Raw genomic sequence first — 21652 nt, 5'->3', positions numbered from 1 at the left:
GAGAGAGAACAGTTTTAAACATTGTCCAGACTTTAACTAAAATACTACTACTACTACTACTACTACTGCTGCTGCTGCTGCTGCTAGAAGCAGCAGTAAACTACACAGATGGTATAAATGAAATCATTTGATTAAACAGATTAGAAAAATAAGTAAATAAATCTGAACACACTTTTAAGAAAGCTGGTCAGGAAATTAAATAATGCCTGTGCTGGCGGTGGTGGTGGTGGTGGTAGTGGTGGCGGTGGTGTCAGGGATCCTTTTAGTTGTGGTGGAGGTGGTGGTGGCGGTGGTGTCAGGGATCCTTTTAGTTGTGGTGGAGGTGGTGGTGGCGGTAGTAGTTGTGGTAGTAGCAGTAGTAGTGGTGGTGGAAATAAGGTGTTAGTGAGGGTGGTGGCAGTGGTGTCAGGGATTGTGTTAGTTGTGGTGGTGGTGGTGGTGGTGGTAATAGTGGTAGTAAGGTGATTGTGGTGGTGGTAGCGTGGTGATGGTGGTTGCAGTAGTAGTAGTGGTGGTAGTGGAAATAGGGTGTTAGTGGTGGTGGTTGTAGGGTGATGCTAGTGGTTGCAGTAGTTGTAGCAGTGGTGGTAGTAGTAGAACTGATAGTGGTGGTGGTGCTGGTAGAAGTAGTAGTAATGATCAAGGTAAAGTAAGTGGTGGTAAAAAACAAGGTAAGTCAAGGAGAAAGGAAAGGGGAAGAAGGAAAGCAAATCAGAATTGATGGGGGTAAAAAGGGGGTAGCAGAAGGGGAACAGCAGCAGTATGAGTCAAAGGGTGGGTGGTAGTGGAAGTAGATATTCTAAGTAGAGCCAGAGGTAGTAGGAGGAGGACAGGTAACAACAATAACAGGTATAGATTGGATAAAAAGAAGAGAAATGTATCAAATATAAATACAGTCTTTAGATTAAGTTGGGTACCCCTTGTTTTCTTATTGTCCCCCCATGTGGAAATGCCTTAGCTATATGTCTAAACATACCTGTAATTACTCACACACATCATCGTTTAATGATCCAGAGTTAGGCTAAAACCCCTTCAGCATTCAGATTACCCCGTCAGATGTAATGTTCCCTTAATGCACATTGTTTTGAAGTAACCAGGAATTGTCTTTTATCTTCAAGACTTCAATGATGTGACAGTTTATTTATAGAATAACATTGTAGGGTAGGTGTGAGAGGCTGGATCTGGTCGGCTTGAACATAAAACTGGTAGAATATCTGGGCCAGTTATAACTGGTTTAAATGCTAAAAGATCAATTGATCATAGGAAGAATGGAAAGGCAAAAATGCCTTCGATAGAATTTTACACTCATACAACACACATATGGAGGGAACTTCTACAAGGTCACTCAGCTGCTAGAAATAACAGTCAAGTATCCCAGCAACTGCACTACAATCACATGGTTGCCAGAAACAATAGCCGTGTATCCCAGTAACCGTACAAAAATCTTCATAGAAGAAAGGATATATTAATCCTTTAGCATTTAAATCAGCCATATCAGGCAACCCAACTATTCTTTTTCTTTAAGTTCACACTGGCCACATCTGGCCCATCACACCTAGACTACAATGTCATTCTAAAATTAAATCACACCATCAAAATCTCAAAGCTACGAGATGAATTCAAAACACAGCGAGTACATCAGATTGAAAGAGTACTTTTCATACAGGATGGTCATGAATGGAATGGCTTTTGATCATGGGATTTTTTTGTTCGTAGAGGGCTGGTCTGGGGTCGAACAACAACATAGGAATCTAAGAGGGGTCTTTCTCTGTGTTTAAAAACAACAAAATAAGCAGCTAAGACTAGTCTTTCACTAAGAGGAAGATTATAAACATGACTAAGTCAATGATGAAACTAACAAAACAAGCAACTTACACCAAATTACATACACACCGAACGAGAGAGAGGGGGAGAGAGAGAGAGAGAGAGAGTGAGAGAGAGAGGTTGTGTGTGTGTGTGTGTGTGTGTGTTATGGAGTAAGGAAATTGGTAGTTTTTATTGTTGGGTGTAGAAGAAAATGGAGATAGCAAGATATTGTATTTCATATAAAGAAGCATGGCTTGGAAGAGATAAAATTGTCGATAATGAACAGTGGGGGAGGCCATGTATGAAGGAGAGAGAGAGAGAGAGAGAGAGAGACAATGTATGTATATCATATATATATATATATGTATGTATATACACCCAGTCTTGCAGAGAGAGAGAGAGAGAGAAAGAGTTGTATGTATAAAAGTACACGCACATACAAAGTGAGTGAGGCTGCTTTGCTCTCTTACGTACACATATAGAGAAGGAGAGACACATACACACAGACTGAGAGAGAGAGAGGGGGTAGAGAGAGAGAGAGAGAGACTCATCCAAACAGAAGGGTGGCAATGAAAAGTAAGAAGTGGGTAAAAGGAACCAAGAGACATTCAGGACGTGGAAATCTCCCCTAATAGGTAATTTGAGAAGGATCAGCTCATCTGGATGTGGTGGAGTGGAGGGGGGAGTTGGATGGGTGGAAGAGTGATACAGAGAGAGAGAGAGAGAGAGAGAGAGAGAGAGATATGTTCATATTTATTATAAGTTCATAGGAACCAAAGGGTGGCGGTGGTGGTGGTGAGGGGGAGTAGAGGAAGTGGTGGTAGTGGGGAGAGTATAGTTTGTTAAAGTGATTCATCTGAGAGAAAGGGGGGGAGGGTGTCTGTGAGCAGAGACAGTGAAAAGAAAGGGAAGAATTAAATGAGAAGGCATGGTGGGGGGGGGGGGAGGATTAGAGAGCTTGATTAAAAAGGTTGTTCATAAACAAACACAGGTAACAGAAGTATTGTCACTTTTTAATATCTAACATCCCCAAAACACAACCACTTCCAGATCTGAAAACGCCACCAGGTCTACCTCCAACCCCACCCCCACACCACCCCACCCCACCACAAGCACCAGACACGGCAAAGACTACTATAGCATAACATTGAAAGAAGGAGAAATTAAACAGAACTCTCTCAGGGTTATTAATTAACTCCCAGCACTGTACAGCAAACATGAATAAGTTAATTATTGAAAGAGAGGACATGTGTATACACAACGAACCATTGCGACCCATCAGTGCCACTGGGCCGTAAACATCAGAACCAGAAGGTAGACATTACTGGTCCAAAATGCTCTGTAGCTGCACCAAATCTAAAAAAAAACCCCACAACATATAGGTACACTGCGACTTAATTTCTTTTCCTCAACAGACCCTGCCCTGTTTAACCATTGTCCCAAAACAGATTAAAGAGGAAAAGGATCCCATTACCTTAAACCCTTTGGTGTTCAGATTACTCTGTCAAATATAATGCTTTTTCATTCACATTGTTTTGAATTAATCCTGGATTATCTTGTATTATCTTGTAGTTCTGAGAATTTGATGAAGTGATGGTTTATTTTGAGGATGTCATTGTAGGATATGAGTGAGAGGTCAGATCCGGATGGTTTGAACATGAAAGAGAGTAGAAAATTTGGGCCGGATATGGCCAGTTTAAATGCTAAAGGGTTAAACGGAATCTGGACAGATTTCTTCAAGGAATACCAGATAAGCCACCCATACCTGGATACAACTCACACAACAGGAACTCACAACTTGAATGGACCATAAACAAAACTTAAACAGGATTTAGATAATCCTATCAGGTGGTGCTATTAAGTTTGACATGGCCTGGACCAATCTTTGGTCGAAACATATCTAAGTTTTGTTTCAGGGTGATTTTCATAGCCATATAAACAATCGCCAGTCCCGCATCACACAGAGGAAATAACCCTTTATAACAACATACTGTGTACTACATACAAATTGCTATAGGGCAGTGGTTTTCAACCGGGGTCCATATGGCCTTTAAGGGTTCATATAAGATTCTGTTGATAAATTTATCTGTATTAAATTGGTTTTTTTTTACAATACACAAAATATTCGAACATTTTTAAAAATACAATTCCAAATATTGTTCTATAATGTGAAAATGAGAACTTCCATACTTTATTTACATTGGATGGATATGTGCCCTCATCTTGTTTGTTGTTATTACAATGTTTCGGCTGATTTACTCTCCAGCCGTCATCAGATGTCCTGGTGGAATTTTGCTCACAGGCATATAGCATAGTTGTTAAGAGCGCGGGCTACTAACCTCAAGATTCCGAGTTCAGTTTCAGGCAGTGCCTTGAATAAATATCAGCAAAAAATACCTTCGGAATGAGAACCCAGGGTCGGGTTCAAAATTCCATCAGGACACCTGATGAAGGCTGGAGAGTAAACCAGCCGAAATGTTGTGGTAACAACAAATGAGATGATGACATATCCGTCATCCAATGTAAATAATTCCAAATAATATTTAATTATAAAAGTATGATTTTTTAAAACTTCGAATGACTATAAAGGTCCATCATCCTTATCATCATCATTCAATGACCTTTTTCCATGCTGGCACGGGTTAAACTGAAAGAAGCCTGTCATATATGTATGTGTGTGAGTGTGTGTATGTGTGTGTGTATGAGAGAGAGACTTTGTATGTGTTTGTCCCCACCACAACTTGACATCTGGTGCCAGTGTGTTTACTTCCCCATAACTTAGCGGTGCAGCAAAAGGAACCAACAGAATAGAATAAATACCAGGCTTAAAGATTAAAAAAAAAAATTAAATAAAAAGTACTGGGATCAATTCATTTGATGAAAAATTCCACAAGACATTGCTCCAGCATTGCCACAGTCCAAAGACTGGAACAACACACACACACACACACACACGTGTATGGATGCACCTTACATTTTGATTAGAATGGGTAGCTGTAGCCAGAAAAGGGGGAATGAATGCAGTTAAAGGGAAGGAATGGCTATGAGTGTGAGTAGAAGTGGAGTGAGAGTAGGAGTAAGAGAGAGAGAGAGAGAACGAGTGATGGGTGACAATGAGTGAAAGAAAGAGAGTGAGAGGAGAAACAGAGAAAGACAGAGAGAGAAGCTTAAGGAAATTAAGGGAGAGAAATAAAGAAAAGAGAAAAAAAGATACAGAAAAAGGAGAGAGAGAGAGAGTGAGGAGGGGGAGAGAAAGAGAGGTAGAGGCTGTTATTAAGACCCAGCCCCCCCCCTCAAATGGTGCACCAAAAGACCTATGTCTGAACTCTTACTTCTAACCTATTATTTTTAAGTTAATTGGCTAGTTTTTCCCTTTTGTTTTCTTTATTCTTTATGCCTGTGTGTGTATGTAAATGTGTGTGTGTGTATTACATTGTATGCACGTGTGTGTGTGTGTGTGTGTGTGTGTGTCAGTGTTTCTAGAGACAGCAACTCATTAAAAGATAACTTGGGGATAGAAGGAATCTTCTCTCTCTCCCTCTCTCTCAGAGTGAAATAGATTTCAAATCTAGAATAGTTAATGAGCTGTTTCGCTACCTCCGCCAGCGCTTCACCTCACCCCCCCCCCAACCAACATCCACCACCCCCCACACACACACTGCTGTCACTACCTTTTTCTGCCTCTTTCTTTCTTTCTTTCTTTCCAGCAGTCTTTGACCAATCTTCTGAGGAACAACATTAGAGAGAGAGAGAGAGAGAAAGAAAGAGGGAGAGGCGACGAAGGAAGAAGCATGGGGCACAGAGAGAGAGAGAGAATGAGAGAGAGAATTATAACTAGTTATCTGTTCCTTCCTTCTCTCCTTCCTTCCTTTCTTTCTAACTAGTTATAGCTAGATAGCTATGTCATTATATCATACACTTTTTAATTAACTACATAGCCAAATCCAACAAAAGCAGAGTGAAAATGTTTTCCACTAATTACATATAGCTCTACCGAACAACCCACCCAGGCCACAAACACACAGTGTGTACGTACTTGTGTAGATGCATGTGTGTTTGTGTGTATATATATATTTATACATACACGAATATACACACATACACATCCATAAACGAATACAGAAAACTACACCAAACTATGCACACAAATGATAAAAAAAAAGAAAAGGAGAATGCTTATTTGCACACTATTAAAGTTGGTTTTCATAATGCACACAGCAGTCCTGTCTTTCCCATACTCCACAGTAAACAACCTTAGACTCTCCATAATGCACACACAGTTCTGTGTTTACCCCCACCCCCCACCACTATCATCATCATCACCACCCTAATAAACAGTGTTCAAATCTCAGCAGGTCTAAGCTTCACTACTTTCCTATCCCACCCCCCATCTACACACACACACACATACACACACCCATGGTAAATTAATGTTAGATGCTACTTGTTGATAAATTAATAGGTTTTCGTTTTTTTGTCTTTGTGTGTGTGTGTGTTTTGTTTTATTTTAATTGATATGGTTATTATAAAATACAAACATAGACAGGCTCCATCTTCCGTCTTGAGCCGAGCTCCTACGAACCAAACCGTACTGAAAGAACGCATGATTATGGAATCACTGCTTACCAGGACCTTTTTACTTTTTTTCTTGTTTTGCAGATTTGGTAAGTGTTGTTCAGTTGGCAGAAAACAAAACAAAACAAAAACAACAACAACAAAAAAAAAATGCGCTTCCTCGGTACAACTTAGAGTCAAAATGTCTGTGGACATGATGAAGATCACCATCACTATCATCATCATCATTTAATGCCTGTTTTCCAAGCTGATGTGAATTGGACAAGGTTAAAATATATAACAGAGAAACAATTCTTAACCCTTTCGTTACCAACCCGGCTGAAACCACCCATCGCTCTAAGTACCAATGTCTTGTTTCCATAAGTTTTGAATTAAAATCTTCCACCAAACCTTAGTCACAATTTATGTTCCTAACACTAGCTGAATGATAACTAAGTTATTGTACTAAAATAATTGAAAGAATCCCAGAGCATCTGAACAGAAATACGGTAATGAAAGGGTTAAAGGACACAAATATAACATAGGCATAGATCTTTGTATAAAAGGGGAGGTGGCCATGGTTAATCAAAGTGTTTGCTTGAGGCTAAAAGCCAACAAAGGCAGAAACATACACACACATCAGATGAATGGTTAAATAAATAAATAAATATATGACCATAGGCACAGGTGTGGCTCTCTGATAAGAAATTATTTCCCAACCACATGGTTCGGGGTTCAGTCCCACCGTGTAGCACCTCAGGCAAGTGTCTTATACTATAGCACTCGGCCAACAAAAGCCTCGTGAGTGAATTTGGTCAATGAAAAACTGAAAAAAGCCTGTCTTGAGTGTGTGTGTGTGTGAGCATGCACGTGTCTTTGTGTTTGTCCACCACCATAGCTTGACAACCAGTGTTGGTTTGTTTACATCCCTGTAACATAGCGGTTCGGCAGAAGAGATTAATAGAATAAGCACAAGGCTTAAAAAAAAAAAAAGCAAGTACTAGGGTTGATTCCTTTACCTAAAAATTCAAGTTGGTACTCCAGCATGGCCATAGTCTAGTGACTGAAACACAAGACACACACACCTCAGATGAATTATTAAATAGATACATAAACCTTCAAAATTGAAATTTTAAGTCAGAGCTGTCACCTAGCTTTTTGTTTTTTTTTGTAATTAAAGATTTTCTTGACAGGGTGGGGCGTGCTTTTTATTTGTTTCTTTTCTGTCTTTCGTTTTCCTGTTTTTTTTCTTTTTTACTCCAGCTACCACCCACCCTACTACCAGCTGCCCCATCATTATACCCTGGAGGTCAGAGAAAATGAATTGTCCATTGCTGCTTCAGTGTTCCCAAATTGAAAACTGATTTTTCAATGGAGGAGATTAATTAGTTCAGACTGAGGCAAGAGTTTTCCTATTAAGCGTTAAGATATGTCATCAGCAACATCTTCGTTTGGAAGCAGAGACAGACGGAATCAGCATCTTATACACACACATAACAAAACACAAGCACCTAAGGCGATGGCCTTCATTGATTCTTGCAGCTGTAAGCACATACACAACAGATACAAATTGCATCCGTCAAACTAACAAAATAATTTCGAATGTTGGCACAACGTTAGCAATTCCAGCAAAGGGAATAAGTGGATCGGAGTGACCACAGTAGTCAACTGGTACTTAATTTATCAACCCCAAAAGGATGTGAGTCAAAGTCGACCTCAGCGGAATTTGAACTCAAGATTTGTAAGGCATGGTAACTCAGATTTGAACTCAGATTGCCTGGCATGGTAACAATTCTGCCAGTTAGTTCACTGCTATAATAATAACAACAATCTTTTCTACTTGAGCCGGTGTTGGTTTGTTTATGTTTTGTAGAAGCATAACCAATATATTGCAGTTAAATCCAAAACAACAAATTCTTAATTCTGGTGGACCCCTATAGCCATTTGAAGTTTAAAAACAATAGGAATCATACAAAATAACTTCTTAAACATTTAGAAATTAATTTTTTGAAAATTCTTTCAAAATTCCTACTTTGCTTTCCATTAATTTGTGTAGGTTGAACTATGTAAAATGTTAGAGAAAGAAACTTAGCTGCTTCTTGCAATACATATCAATAAGGTAAAATTTCTCCAGGGGCCCTTAAAATATTTTTGTTGGTCCCCAATTTACTATTTTGTTACGTGGACCCCTTTGATTACTAGTAATAGCAGCCAAATCTGTTTTAAAATGAAGGACACACTGGTTGATGTTGTTATAGATATACAAAAAGATCATAGAGGTCACAGATGGAACGCTTAAGACATAAGGGTCAGTCCAACCAGCACTGACCAAGGGCTAAACGCCAATAGCCGTTCTCATCAATCAAGATCCGTTTACTTGGCTTTTAGAAAAGGCATGAACCTCACAGCTTCACAAATCTATTTTTGCAGCCTTGAGTTGGGGTAAATCTTAACTACAGAGAAATAAAGAAAAAAAAAAGGAAAAAAGAAAGAGAAAAATAAACAAAGGAAGAATTTTAGTGAGGAGAGAAAGAATCTAAAATTTCTGGTTTTGGTTAAATTCAGGTTAAATAAACCAATTAATATTTTCTCTGGGATTATTGTGAAGAAAGCAGTGAGGACAAGATATTTGAGGGTTGTCAAATTGACAGAATGAGATAGGGGAGGAGGTAGGAGAAAGGGAGAGGTGAGTGAGAGAGAGAGAGAGGTTGAGTGAGAGAGAGAGAGAGGTTGAGTGAGAGACTAAGAAAGAAGAGTGAGTCACAAAGAGAGTAAATGGAAAAGAAGGGAGAGAGTGAAAGAGTGAACAAAGAGAGAAAGAGGGACTGAAAAATACAGAGAGAGAGAGAGAGAGAGAGAGAGAGAGAGAGAGAGAGTGAAGAAAGCCTTTTTAGTATTCTTAGCTGGAATGTGTGTGTGTGTGTGTGAATATGTTTGTTTTAAATAACCAATAAAATAATAAAATAAAATTTTAAAATCAAGAAAAAAAAGAAGAAATGAATAAATAAAGAAATTAAAACAAGGATGGAAAGATTAGAAGACGAAGCTTTGCTGTACTGATAAGAATTAAGTTGAAGAGATGAAAGAGAGATGGCTAATTAGATTACCAAGTTATGAGGGATACTTTCTAAAGCCTTAAAGCTGAGAGACATGGAGCGATACTCTTTTACTTGTTTCAGTTGTTTCAGTCGTTTGACTGCGGCCATGCTGGAGCACCACCTTTAGTCAAGCAAATCGACCCCAAGACTTATTCTCTGTAAGCCTAGTAGTATTTATTCTATCGGTCTCTTTTTGCCAAACTGCTAAGTTACAAGGGACGTAAACACACCAGCATCGGTTGTCAAGCAATGTTGGGGGAACAAACACAGACACACAAACATATACACGCACATACACACACACACACACACACACACACATATATATATATATATATATATATATATATATATATATATTATATATATATATATATTATATATATATATATATTATATATACGATGGGCTTCTTTCAGTTTTCGTCAACTAAATCCACTCACAAGGCTTTGGTTTTCCCGAGGCCATAGTAGAAGACACTTGCCCAAGGGTGCAACGCAGTGGGACTGAACCCGCAAAGCATTTTGCATGGTGTGCTAACGTTTCTGCCAGCTTGCCACCTTCCATGATAATAATAATAATAATAATAATAATAATAATATAATAATAATAATCCTTTCTACTATAAGCACAAGGCCTGGAATTTGTAGGGAGGGGGATAGTCGATGACAGCAACCCCAGTGCTTCACTGGTACTTAATTTACAGACCCAGAAAATATGAAAGGCAAAGTCAACCTTGGCGGGACCTGAACTCGGAACAAGACAGGATGATCCAATGTTCGCTGACTTGATCAGCTTTATGTTGAATCAACAAGAATACGACAAATTCTACAACATTCTTCGCATTATATATACAAACAGAATGAGCTCCACCAATTGGGAATTTGAGACTCTGGTACATAGAAATAAAGACGGCAATGAGCGCACGAAAAAGAAAATATGGGAAGGACAAGTTTTAACAAATGTTCTATTACACATCAATACAAATAAACATATATTTTATATATGTGTGTATATGTGCGTATATATATGCATATATGTATGTATGTAATTTATATATACATCCATATGAATTACATATAATTTAGCATTTCTATTCAAATGTATATATGTCGTGTGTATGTGTGTGTGCATGTTTATGCAAAGAAACAAATGAAAAAATACTATTATACACTCTGTGGGAGTTATTTTGATAACTAGACATCTAATGATTCACTTCAGACTTCACTGTTCCTTCCCAGGGACGCTCAATCAATCTAGATGGTAAAAGAAAGGTGATTCTAATTCTCTCTCTTACCATCTGGCACCCACCACACCTTTTTTCTTTTTCTTTTATTCAATTATCCAGTTAACCTTATTTACTAAACAACATGATATACTGAATAAAATAAAACAGAGTGCTTTCCACTTGCTCTCAAATTACCAATGAAAGCTTACTTTAGCCTGGCTTTCGGATAGATCAACAAAAATTGCATCTGGTTGCTAGGAACATGTTTAGCCATCTAAGTCATTTACAATTATACAGAAGTAACTCAAACTACTACATTATTCACATATAATTAATTAATAATTTAATTAGTTGCCTACATTGTAAATAGAATTATATTAAAAAGAAAAGAAAAGAGAAAACAACTTCTTACTATTTTAAGTAGATTCTACATGAGGGGGTCTTTAAAAAGTGTTTAAATAAAGTATGAGCCTGGTTCCGGGTTCAGTCCCACTGCGTGGTACCTACTATAGCCTTGTCAGTGCATTTGGTAGATAGAAACTGAAAGAAGCCTGGGAAGTATGTGCTGGTGGTCATTGCCAGCTCCCCTGGGCAGTGTGCCAGTGGCACGTAAAAAACCACCCACTACACTCTTGGAGTGGTTGGCATTAGGAAGGGCATCCAGCTGTAGAAACACTGCCAGATTAGATTGGGGCCTGGTGCAGCCTCCTGGCTTCCCAGACTCCAGTTGAACCGTCCAACCCCTGCCAGCATGGAAAATGGACGTTAAACAATGATGATGATGAATATATATATATATATGTATTTATGTGTGTATGTGTTTGATCAACACCAGCAGCTCTTCACAACTGTTGGTGGTTTGTTTACATTCTTGTGACTTAGCAGTACAGCAAAACTAAACCAATGATGGAATATGTACCAGGCTCAACAAAAGATATATTACAAACACCCCCTCCAACCACCACCACCCCATCCAACCCAGAAAGAGTGAAACAAACACATTGCAGCTGGGATTTCCCCACCCCCACCCCATCTTCCTACTAACACTTAACCCTCTGCTCCTAACATACTTTCTTTTTTTCTTCCAAAGAATAAGTCTTGGGGGTCAATTTCTTCACTAAAAAAACCCCCTTTAAAGTAGTTCTCCAGTATGACCGAAGTCAAATGACTGAGACTATATGACGTTGATACACATTGCTGGTCATCAGGTGCCTTGTATTGCTTTTTGGCTTTTAAATATTGCCACCCCATTGGCCAGGCGAGCAGGCCAACATTTTCCCCTGATTAGAAGGCTAGTCCATTGCAGGGGTACCTATTTATAGCTGAGTGGACAGTGGCAACATGAAATGAAGTGTTTTGCTCAAGAACACAATGTGTTGCCCAGTCTAGGAATTGAACCCACAATCTAGCCACCGTGAGTGCAACACCCTAACCACTAGACCACATGCCTTCATATATATATATATATATATATATATATATATATATATATATATATATATATCATATATATATATATATATATATATATATATATATATATATATATATATATACACACACACATATACTATATAATTAGGGTTCAGCAACGATTTGCTTCACCACACACTGAAGTTGAGAAATAGCAGTCAAAAAATCTTAGCTATTCCTTCTACTTTAAAGGGAAGTTCCCAGAAAAACCAAAGCACTTGAAAACAAACCACGCAGGTACAAGGGAATAAATGACGAAAATCATTCTATAATATAATAAATGATATATATAATATATATCAGCTGAAATTGCGAGGATGATCCGGTTCTTGACTGAAGATTAGAGGCTTCAAATGACCCATCCCTGTTTTTTGTATTTCAATGTTTTGTGTTCTTGTCCCATTTTGAATTTATACATGTGTGTGTGTGAGTGTGACCTCAAGTGTTCCAGCAAACAACTGTATGTATGTCAGAATATCATGGAATATTGTGGAAAGCAACAAAAAGGCCAAGAGAGAAATTCTAATAGACAGAACTGAAGAAATCTAACACTAATTACCAACAAATGATTCTTTATCAGCACACACCAAAGAATGTTGATGGGTTTTCCAGCAGAGTTAACTCATTCAGTGAAAAAGCAGAGGCTCCCTTCTTTAAATCATATCTGCTTTCTGAAAGACTGCTTCCATTTCTTTCATGTAAACAAGCTATTTAATTATTACAACAACACCCATCACTGTCTATGCATCTCACCATCACCATCTGACACCCCCCCCTCTCTCTCTCTCTCTCGCTCTCTCTCTGTTTCTCTTTTAGCACAGCCATTCCATCAGTCCACTGCCGCTACTACCATCATCACCAAAGCCTTCTGATATTTGCCTTCTTCACTGACATTCAAAACAGCCAGACATCTTAGTGAAAGAAGTCAAAATAGTGAACAAAGGCAACCAGTTTTAGTCTGTACTTGTGTGTGTGTGTGGAGAGAGAGAGAGAGAGAGAGAGAGAGGAGGAGGAGGAGGAGAAATAAAGGTAGTGTACTCACATCGTGATATAATAAGCAAAATATAGTAATGTCTATGCATTTATACATGTGTGCCTGTGTGTGTGTTCTTGCTATGTTTCTACTCACACACACACGTGTACACATGACAAACATATGTATGTAGCATATTTATTTATATGCCAAGGATGATGAATGTATGTCAAGATTAGACTAAATGAGATGTGTGTCTGTGTGTGTGTGTGTGTGTGTGTGTGTGTGTGTGTGTCTGTGTGTGTTCGCATTGTACTAAATCAAATCAAATATATAAACTAATTAGTTATCTTGATTTCAACAATCTTAATTGAACACAAAACTAGATTGGACCCTGCAGTAACTCAAAGTAGGACTTGATACCCGACTGCTAAACCCTAAACTAGAATTCTTTTCTGCTTTAGGCACAAGGCCCGAAATTTTTGGGGGAGGGGACAGTCGATTAGATCGATGCCAGTACACAACTGGTACTTAATTTATCGACCCCGAATGGATGAAAGGCAAGGTCGACTTCGGCAGAATTTGAACTCAGGATATAAAGACAGACGAAATACTGCTACGTATTTTGCCCGGTGTGTTAACGTTTCTTATTTCTTTATTGCGCACAAGGGGCTAATCACAGAAGGGACAAACAAGGACAGACTTAAGTTGATTACATTGACCCCAGTACCCAACTGGTACTTAATTTATCCACCCTGAAAGGTAAAAAAAGCAAAGTCGACCTTGGCAGAATTTGAACTCAGAACATTAAGACAAACGAAATACCACTAAGCATTTCACCTGGTTTTAGCGTTTCTGCCAGTCCACCACCTTTAAGCCCTAAACTAGAATTGAGAATGAAACCAACTATATACTGAAAGCCTTTTTTTAAGGACCAGAAGCAGATTCCAAGACTTTTATTCATAAAACATTGGCTGTGTCTTTGAGTCTTGCTTGTCTCAAAGGTTTGCTCAAACATGAAATGATTTCTGTAACAGGTGGAACTTCAAGTCACAGTGAACTCCTTTGTTTTTAAGTACTGAGGCCTTATGAACAAACACACACACACACACACACACACACAAGTAAGCACATAAATGCAAAACAAAATGGCAAAACATTCCCAGATACCGAAGGTGGAGTAATATGCTTTTAATAAAGCTGCAAAATTTTCACATATCTTAGCGGTTCAGCAAAAGAGTCCGACAGAATAAGTACTAGGCTTAGAAAGGACAAGTGCCGGGGTCGAATTGCTTGACTAAAGGCGGTGCTCCAGCATGGCCTTAGTCAAATGACTGAAAAGGCACGTAAAAAACACCCACTACACTCACGGAGTGGTTGGCGTTAGGAAGGGCATCCAGCCGTAGAAACACTGCCAGATCTGACTGGGCCTGACGAAGCCTTCCAGCTTCACAGACCCCAGTTGAACTGTCCAACCCATGCTAGCATGGAAAGCGGACGCTAAATGATGATGATGATGATGATGATGATGATGATATATTTCTACTGAATCTTTACTTTCTGAGTTCAGAATTCTGCTAAGAAGTTCACAACAAAACAATGGTGACCATTTAAGAGTCTGTTAAATAATGAAAAAAGAAACTGTTCTCATAAACAGTTATAAAAAGATAAATTGTTCCTATATTTGTATGTATGTATGTATCAATGGTTCAGTGTCTACTGTGTAGACCAGGAAAGAAAAAACACCTGTGATATGTGTGGGCGGGGGTTGCTAGCAAGGTGTCAGCCATGAGTATAAAGCCAGAATTAGCAACAACTTAAATTAAGTAGCCATGTTATTATGTCAGTGTTCTGTTGAGTATGGGAGCGGTGGGAGGGGGTGGAGGATAGAGAAAGAGAAGAGCATGGACAGAGTGAATGACAGGGAAGACAAAGAAGGTGAAATGAAGAGGATAAGCTGAGGAGGAGGAGGAGACATGATGTGTCTACACAAGGACAAAAGTGTCAACATTTTTTGACTGTGAGTTTTTCTCTTTTCAAACTGTCCCCTCACATTAAAGTACAGTGAATCCCAATTATACCAGCAGACAGAAGAATCACAAGGGGTACCAGGGGTAGGGGACTATCTAGAAGGCTGAGCTGAAATTGGTTACCTACTTTTGACCTCAATAAATAAAATTACAAGGAAGCACCCCCACGCACCACCCTTTTCTTTTCTTTTCTTATTTCCAACAAGAAAATACATCAGATGCATATCTGAACAATATATATACATATGTGTGTGTGTGTGTTGTGTGTGTGTGTATATTATATATATATATATATATATATATATTATATATATATATATATATATATTATATATATATATATATAATAATATATATATATAATATAATATATATAAGGACAGGAGTGGCTGTGTGGTTAGTAGCTTGCTAACGAACATGGTTCCAGGTTCAGTCCCACTGCTTGGCACCTTGGGCAAGAGTCTTCTACTCACAAGACTTTGGACGGCCCGAAGCTACAGTAGAAGACACTTGCCCAAGGTGCTACGCAGTGGGAAAGAACCTGAGACCATGTGGTTGGAATTGTTCAACACCCCACTTGTTCCTTGCACTGTATCATCCCTATTTGTTTTGTGTTTGGCCATTGTGGCCCATGAAGAAATATTATCATCATCAGCATTATCATTATTGTTATTAAGTTAATGGGAAATGTGTCAGCCAGGATGACCTCTTGACCCTAACTTTTACAGACATGACATGAAAGGAAAGGAATCACACAATAAAACATCTTTACTTTTCCCAATGAATTATCTCATTATCCCCTGGCAGATCATGAGCAGGAGTAGCAAGCAGGCTGGGCTCCCATCATCCCCACCTTTCCAAAAGTGAAAGACCCTGCCCCCTATAACAACCAGCAGTTCTGTTTCAAGGAGATACAAAAAAAAAAAAAACCCCCAAAAAACACAGAAACTAACTGGCTTTATAAGAGACAATCACCAAACAGGAAGTCTCTATGAGCTGGCAGAAATGTTAGCACCCCAGGCGAAATGCTTGGCAGTGTTTCACTGGTCTTTATGTTCTGAGTTCAAATTCCACCAAGGTCGACTTTGCCTTTCATCCTTTTAGGGTCAATAAATTAAGTACCAATTGTGTACCAGGGTCGATCTAATCGACTGGTCCCTTCTCCAAACCTTTCAGGCCTTTTGCCTAAAGACTTGTTCTGTTAGAAATAGCAACCAAATCTCTCTCACTCAGCTTTAGTTAAATGCAGGAAATTCAACAGCTATTTCTAGCAAATCAGCTTGTCCTGGTCTTTGTAAGAAAAAGCAATTCTTTTACTTGTTTTAGTCATTTGACTGTGGCCATGCTGGAGCACTGCTTTAAAGGGTTTTAACTGAAGAAATCGACCCCAGGATTTTTCTTTGCAAGCCTAGTATTTATTCTATCTCTTTTGTCAGACTGCTAAGTTATGGGGACGTAAACATGCCAACACAGGTTGTGAAGTGGGGATGGGGGGAGTGGGACAAGCACAGGCACACGCACATAAATATATACATATATTATGGGCTTCATTAAGTTTCTGTGTACAAATCCACTGACAAGGCTTTGGTTGGCCCAAGGATATAGTAAAAGACACTTGCCCAAGGTGCTACACTGTGGGACCAAAACTGGGAACCATGTATTAAAACCGAATCTACCTTGGAATCCCACCTTAATGAGTAGCTGCAAAATGCTTCCATCATTGCTTTTCATATCTGCTTTTCCAAGCTGTCATGGGTTAGATGAGACATCTTCAAGCATCAATTTAGTTTGATGACCATCGCGAAGCCAAACCTTTTAGCCGTCAGATTATGCAAGAATATGGTAAAAACTAGGATGTACAACTAGGAAGGATATTCTTAAATTCTATTCCATTCACAGATATAGAAATGTTCTGCTGCAAGACTTACCATTTCCTAAACAGCAGCAGCAGCTGCATGTACTCACTGCTCCTGATTAAGCACCCCACCCCTCTAATAGAATTCATCACTTCTATCTATCATCACACACACACACACTGTTGATCTTCAAATAACTATAGGGAGAGGAAGGAGTGGAGGAGATGCAGAAAATGATAGAACAAAGACAAAGGGAGAGAGAGAAGGTTAGAGAAAGGGAGAAAGAGAGAGAGAATGAGAGAGAGAGAGAGAGAGAGAGAGAGGATAAAAGAGATGGGTACAGATAAAACTTGTTGAAAATAAAAAGAAAACAATAGTAACAATAATTGAGGAATCCTGAGAGTCAATTAATTAAAGCTTGAAATTAGGAAGACAAATAAATGTAAAATAATTATAAAGAAAAGCAAAGTTTGATTTGAAAACAAAAGATGGCGCTAAAATCGCAAAAAGGAAGAAGAGGAGGAAAACAACAGAAATTAGGATTCAGTTGTGCAATAATGAGAGGAGTAGTGGGAGTGAATAGAACTAATGAGATATATATATACACTCACATACATGTGTAGGTACATATATATACACATAGATGCAAGAGTGGCTGTGCAGTAAATAGCTTGCTCACCAACCACATGGTTTCGAGTTCAGTCCCACTGCATGGCACCTTGGGCAAGTGTCTTCTATTGTAGCCTTGGGCCAATCAATGTCTTGTGAGTGGATTTGGTAGGCAGAAAATGAAAGAGGCCTGTCATATATATATATACATATATATATATATATTATATATATATATATACACGCACACACACATATACATATATACACACACATATGTATGTATGTATGTGTCTATATGTTTGTTCCCCCAAAATCGCTTGACAACCGATACTAGTGTGATTGCATCCCTGTAACTTAGCGCTTTGAAAAAAGAGAATGATGGAATAAACTAGGCTTACCAAGAATAAACCCTGGGGTTGATTTTCTCGACTAAAGGCAGTGCTCCAGCATGGCCGCAGTCAAATGAGTGAAACACGTAAAAGAATAAAAGAATATATATAGATATACATACATATACAGATATGTATATATATATAATATACATGTATATATATATATACATATATATATATATATACACATACATATATACATATGATATACATATACATATATATATATATATACATATATATACATATGATATACATATATACATATGATATACATATACATATATATATATACATACATATATACATATGATACATATATATATATATATATATATACATACATATATACATATGATATACATATATACATGTATATACATATATACATATATATACATACATATATACACACACATATATACACATATATATACATATACACATATATACATATACATACATATACATACATATATACACATATATACATACATGCATATACATTTGTACATATATATACACATATACATGTATGCATGCATATGTACATACACATACATAAATGCACACACACACACATGCACTCACACACACACAACACACACACATATATACATACGTATAATCCAAGTGAGACCCTATAACTGTTATCATTATTGCACTTTGTATATACAATTAGATGTGGCACCGAGAACAACAATAACGTTGATGATAATGATGATGATGCTAATTGTAGCACTTATCGGGTCTCTGAAAAGTTTAGTGCTGAATTTAATCCAACTCCTACCCTCAGCCCTCCCCAGAGATGTTTGCTTAAAGCTAATTAAAATTTACAGAACAAAAAGGCTTTCTTCCGATTCCATGATGAATGGAAGGAAAGAAAGAAGCATCTTATCTATAACGGTTTTAATTCATTTTGGTGATGCTTGGTTTCATCATTTGCCTTTTGTTGTTTTGTTTCTCATGTTGGTTTAGTAGTATGAGCACCTTGTATGTGCATGTATATATATATATATATATATATATATATTATGAATTTTTTGCGTAATGAGATAAAAAAAACCAAGGCTGCGTAGATATTAGAGCATTTATAGATAGGTCTTACAGCTGTTTCTAGGGTATTAATTAATAATAATATCCCTTCATTGTAGACGGTGTGAGAGGAAAAATTAAGTCATATTTAGTTTAGATGTGATACAAAATAGAGTGAGGTGGAGGAAAAAAAATAGATGTAAGATATGTACGGGTATTGAGTTCATAAATCTGTTTTATAGGTATGATGGTATATATGTGTAATATTCCAATATCCTTTGAGTAAAATCCAAAAGTCCAACAGAGTTTAATATGAGTCCATCCAAAGGTAAAGTTTATAAGCAATGTAAAATTCCCTTAACGTTGGTCATTCCCAGTAGGGAATTCATATGGAATGTAGCAGATTGGAGGTTTGTGTTTAAACTGACTTGAGGTTTGTGTTTAAATTATATATAATTTAAATAATAAGGGTGAAAAATTGAATATTAATTTGATTAATATCAATTTAAAACCAGTGGTCTAACATATAGAAAAATCTGAAGATTTAAGAAACATTATATTACATACATCTAAGACGAAATGACAACTAAGTGGACATACATTATGCTAGATGTAGATCCCATATGGTCTGACCACTCAGAAAAGATTTTTCTCAAGAAAATTCAGCAAACGCCAGAATGTAATTTGTCTTGTTCTTGCATAACGGATGTCCACTTAGTGGTCATTCCTCTTATATGTATGTCTCTGTGTCTTTACCACCCCCACCATCATTGCTTCACAACCAGAGTTGGTGTGTTTATGTTCCCATAACTTAGCAGTTCAGCAAGGGGAGTGATAGAACAACTGGACATAGTTGGCCTCTCACACTTATTCTATCTCATTTTAAATATAAACAATCACAGCATTGAAATATTGAAACCCGAAGACAAGGCTCAATTAATGAAGAATGATGTGAGTATATAAAGCATCACATTTGACAGAATAATCTGTCAAATATATATATACTTTAGGGTAAAAATAAATCTAAGTGAAGGAGCATGGTGCAGTGGTTAGACTGTCGGGCTCACAATCATGACTTAGTGAGTTCGATTCCCAGACCGGGCTGTGTGTTGTGTTCTTGAACAAGACACTTTATTTTATGTTGCTCCAGTTCACTCAGCTGTAGACATGAGTTGTGATGTCACAAGTGCCAAGCTGTATCGGCCCCTTTGCGGTTCCCTTGGATAACATTGGTGGCATGGAAAGGAGAAGCTGGTATGCATGGGTGACTACTGGTCTTCCATAAACAACCTTGTCCAGACTTGTGCATTGAAGGGGAACCTTCTAGGTGCATTCCATGGTCATTCATGACTGAAGGGGGTCTTTACCCTTTACCCATTTTTTAAATTAATCTAAAAAGAGAACATCCTGGAAGATATTACAGGGTGGTCATGGTAAGAAGAGGTTTAGGAATAACAATTCAAAACAGTAGCAGTCAAAGAGCCAAGCCGTTTAATAGTATTACACAAGGTTGAAAGTAGATGAGACATGGAAAGTTCTGAAAGGTCGAGCATTTAGCAAGTAAAAGGCATCAACCGCCTAAAATAAATGGAAAGCAAAACACTTGTGTCAGGAAGTAAAATCAAATGAAATATCAAATGTGAAAGGAAGAAATTTAGATACAAATTATGACAAACTGCAGCATGATATGCGGAAGATAATTTATCAATTTTAAAAGCAGCAAATAAATATAAAACTATTGAATTCCAAATAACAGAGAAATGGTGAAGAATCTTTGAGAGAGAGAGATGAAATCTAAAAAAAGAAAAAGAGAAAAAAAAGGATATAATGACATCGGAATTGACAATTTCCTTGACGTCATCAGAAAGGAATTAAAAGGAGAAAAATGGTATTAATTATTATTAGTCATCTAAGCTAAAGCTATCTAGTCAAAAAAGCCTTCTCTTACTAAAAGATCTTCCATTTGGAATTGGTTTAGGGAGGAGGGGAAGAGAGAGTGGAGTGGGAGGGCAAGGAAGAAATGGGGGGAGAGGGAAAGGAAAAAGGAATATATTAATATATAATAAAAAAAGAAAAAGAGAAATAAAATTGAAAGTGGGACTGATCCCTGGTGCATCCATCTGCAGGTCTGAATAGGAAATGGTATGTTGGTAAAAGGAATACCAAGAACTGTTCGGGAGAGTGGAGTAAAGGAGAGAAATTGGAGAAGGAAGAGCAGACGATGAAATAAAGTAAAAAAATTGAAATGAAAAAAATATTTGAAAATAGGAGGAGGGGAGGAGGAACAAAAAGTGTGGCTGGAAGAGAGTGAGAGGGAAGATGGGAGAAAATGAGGAAGAGAGGATAGAAGTGAGAGTGGGAGAAAAGTAAAGGGATGAGATTATGAGAGAGAGGGTGGGAGAGAGAAGAAATTAGATGGGGGGAGGTGAAAGATATGGGGTGGGAAGGACTATGATATGGGAAGTTTAAGAGAGAAAGATGGTGATGGAATTAACGAGAGAGAGAGGGAGGGAGAAATAGGGAGAGAATCTCTACATAAAAATGAAAGATGGCCATCTCAGAAAGAGGGGGGGAAGAAGAGAATGAGGGGGGAGG

This window comes from Octopus sinensis, linkage group LG21, assembly GCF_006345805.1.
Source record: "Octopus sinensis linkage group LG21, ASM634580v1, whole genome shotgun sequence".
NCBI classification, from domain to species: Eukaryota; Metazoa; Mollusca; class Cephalopoda; order Octopoda; family Octopodidae; genus Octopus; species Octopus sinensis.
The sequence above is the reverse complement of the archived record's forward strand: the minus strand, read 5'-3'. Positions refer to the sequence as shown.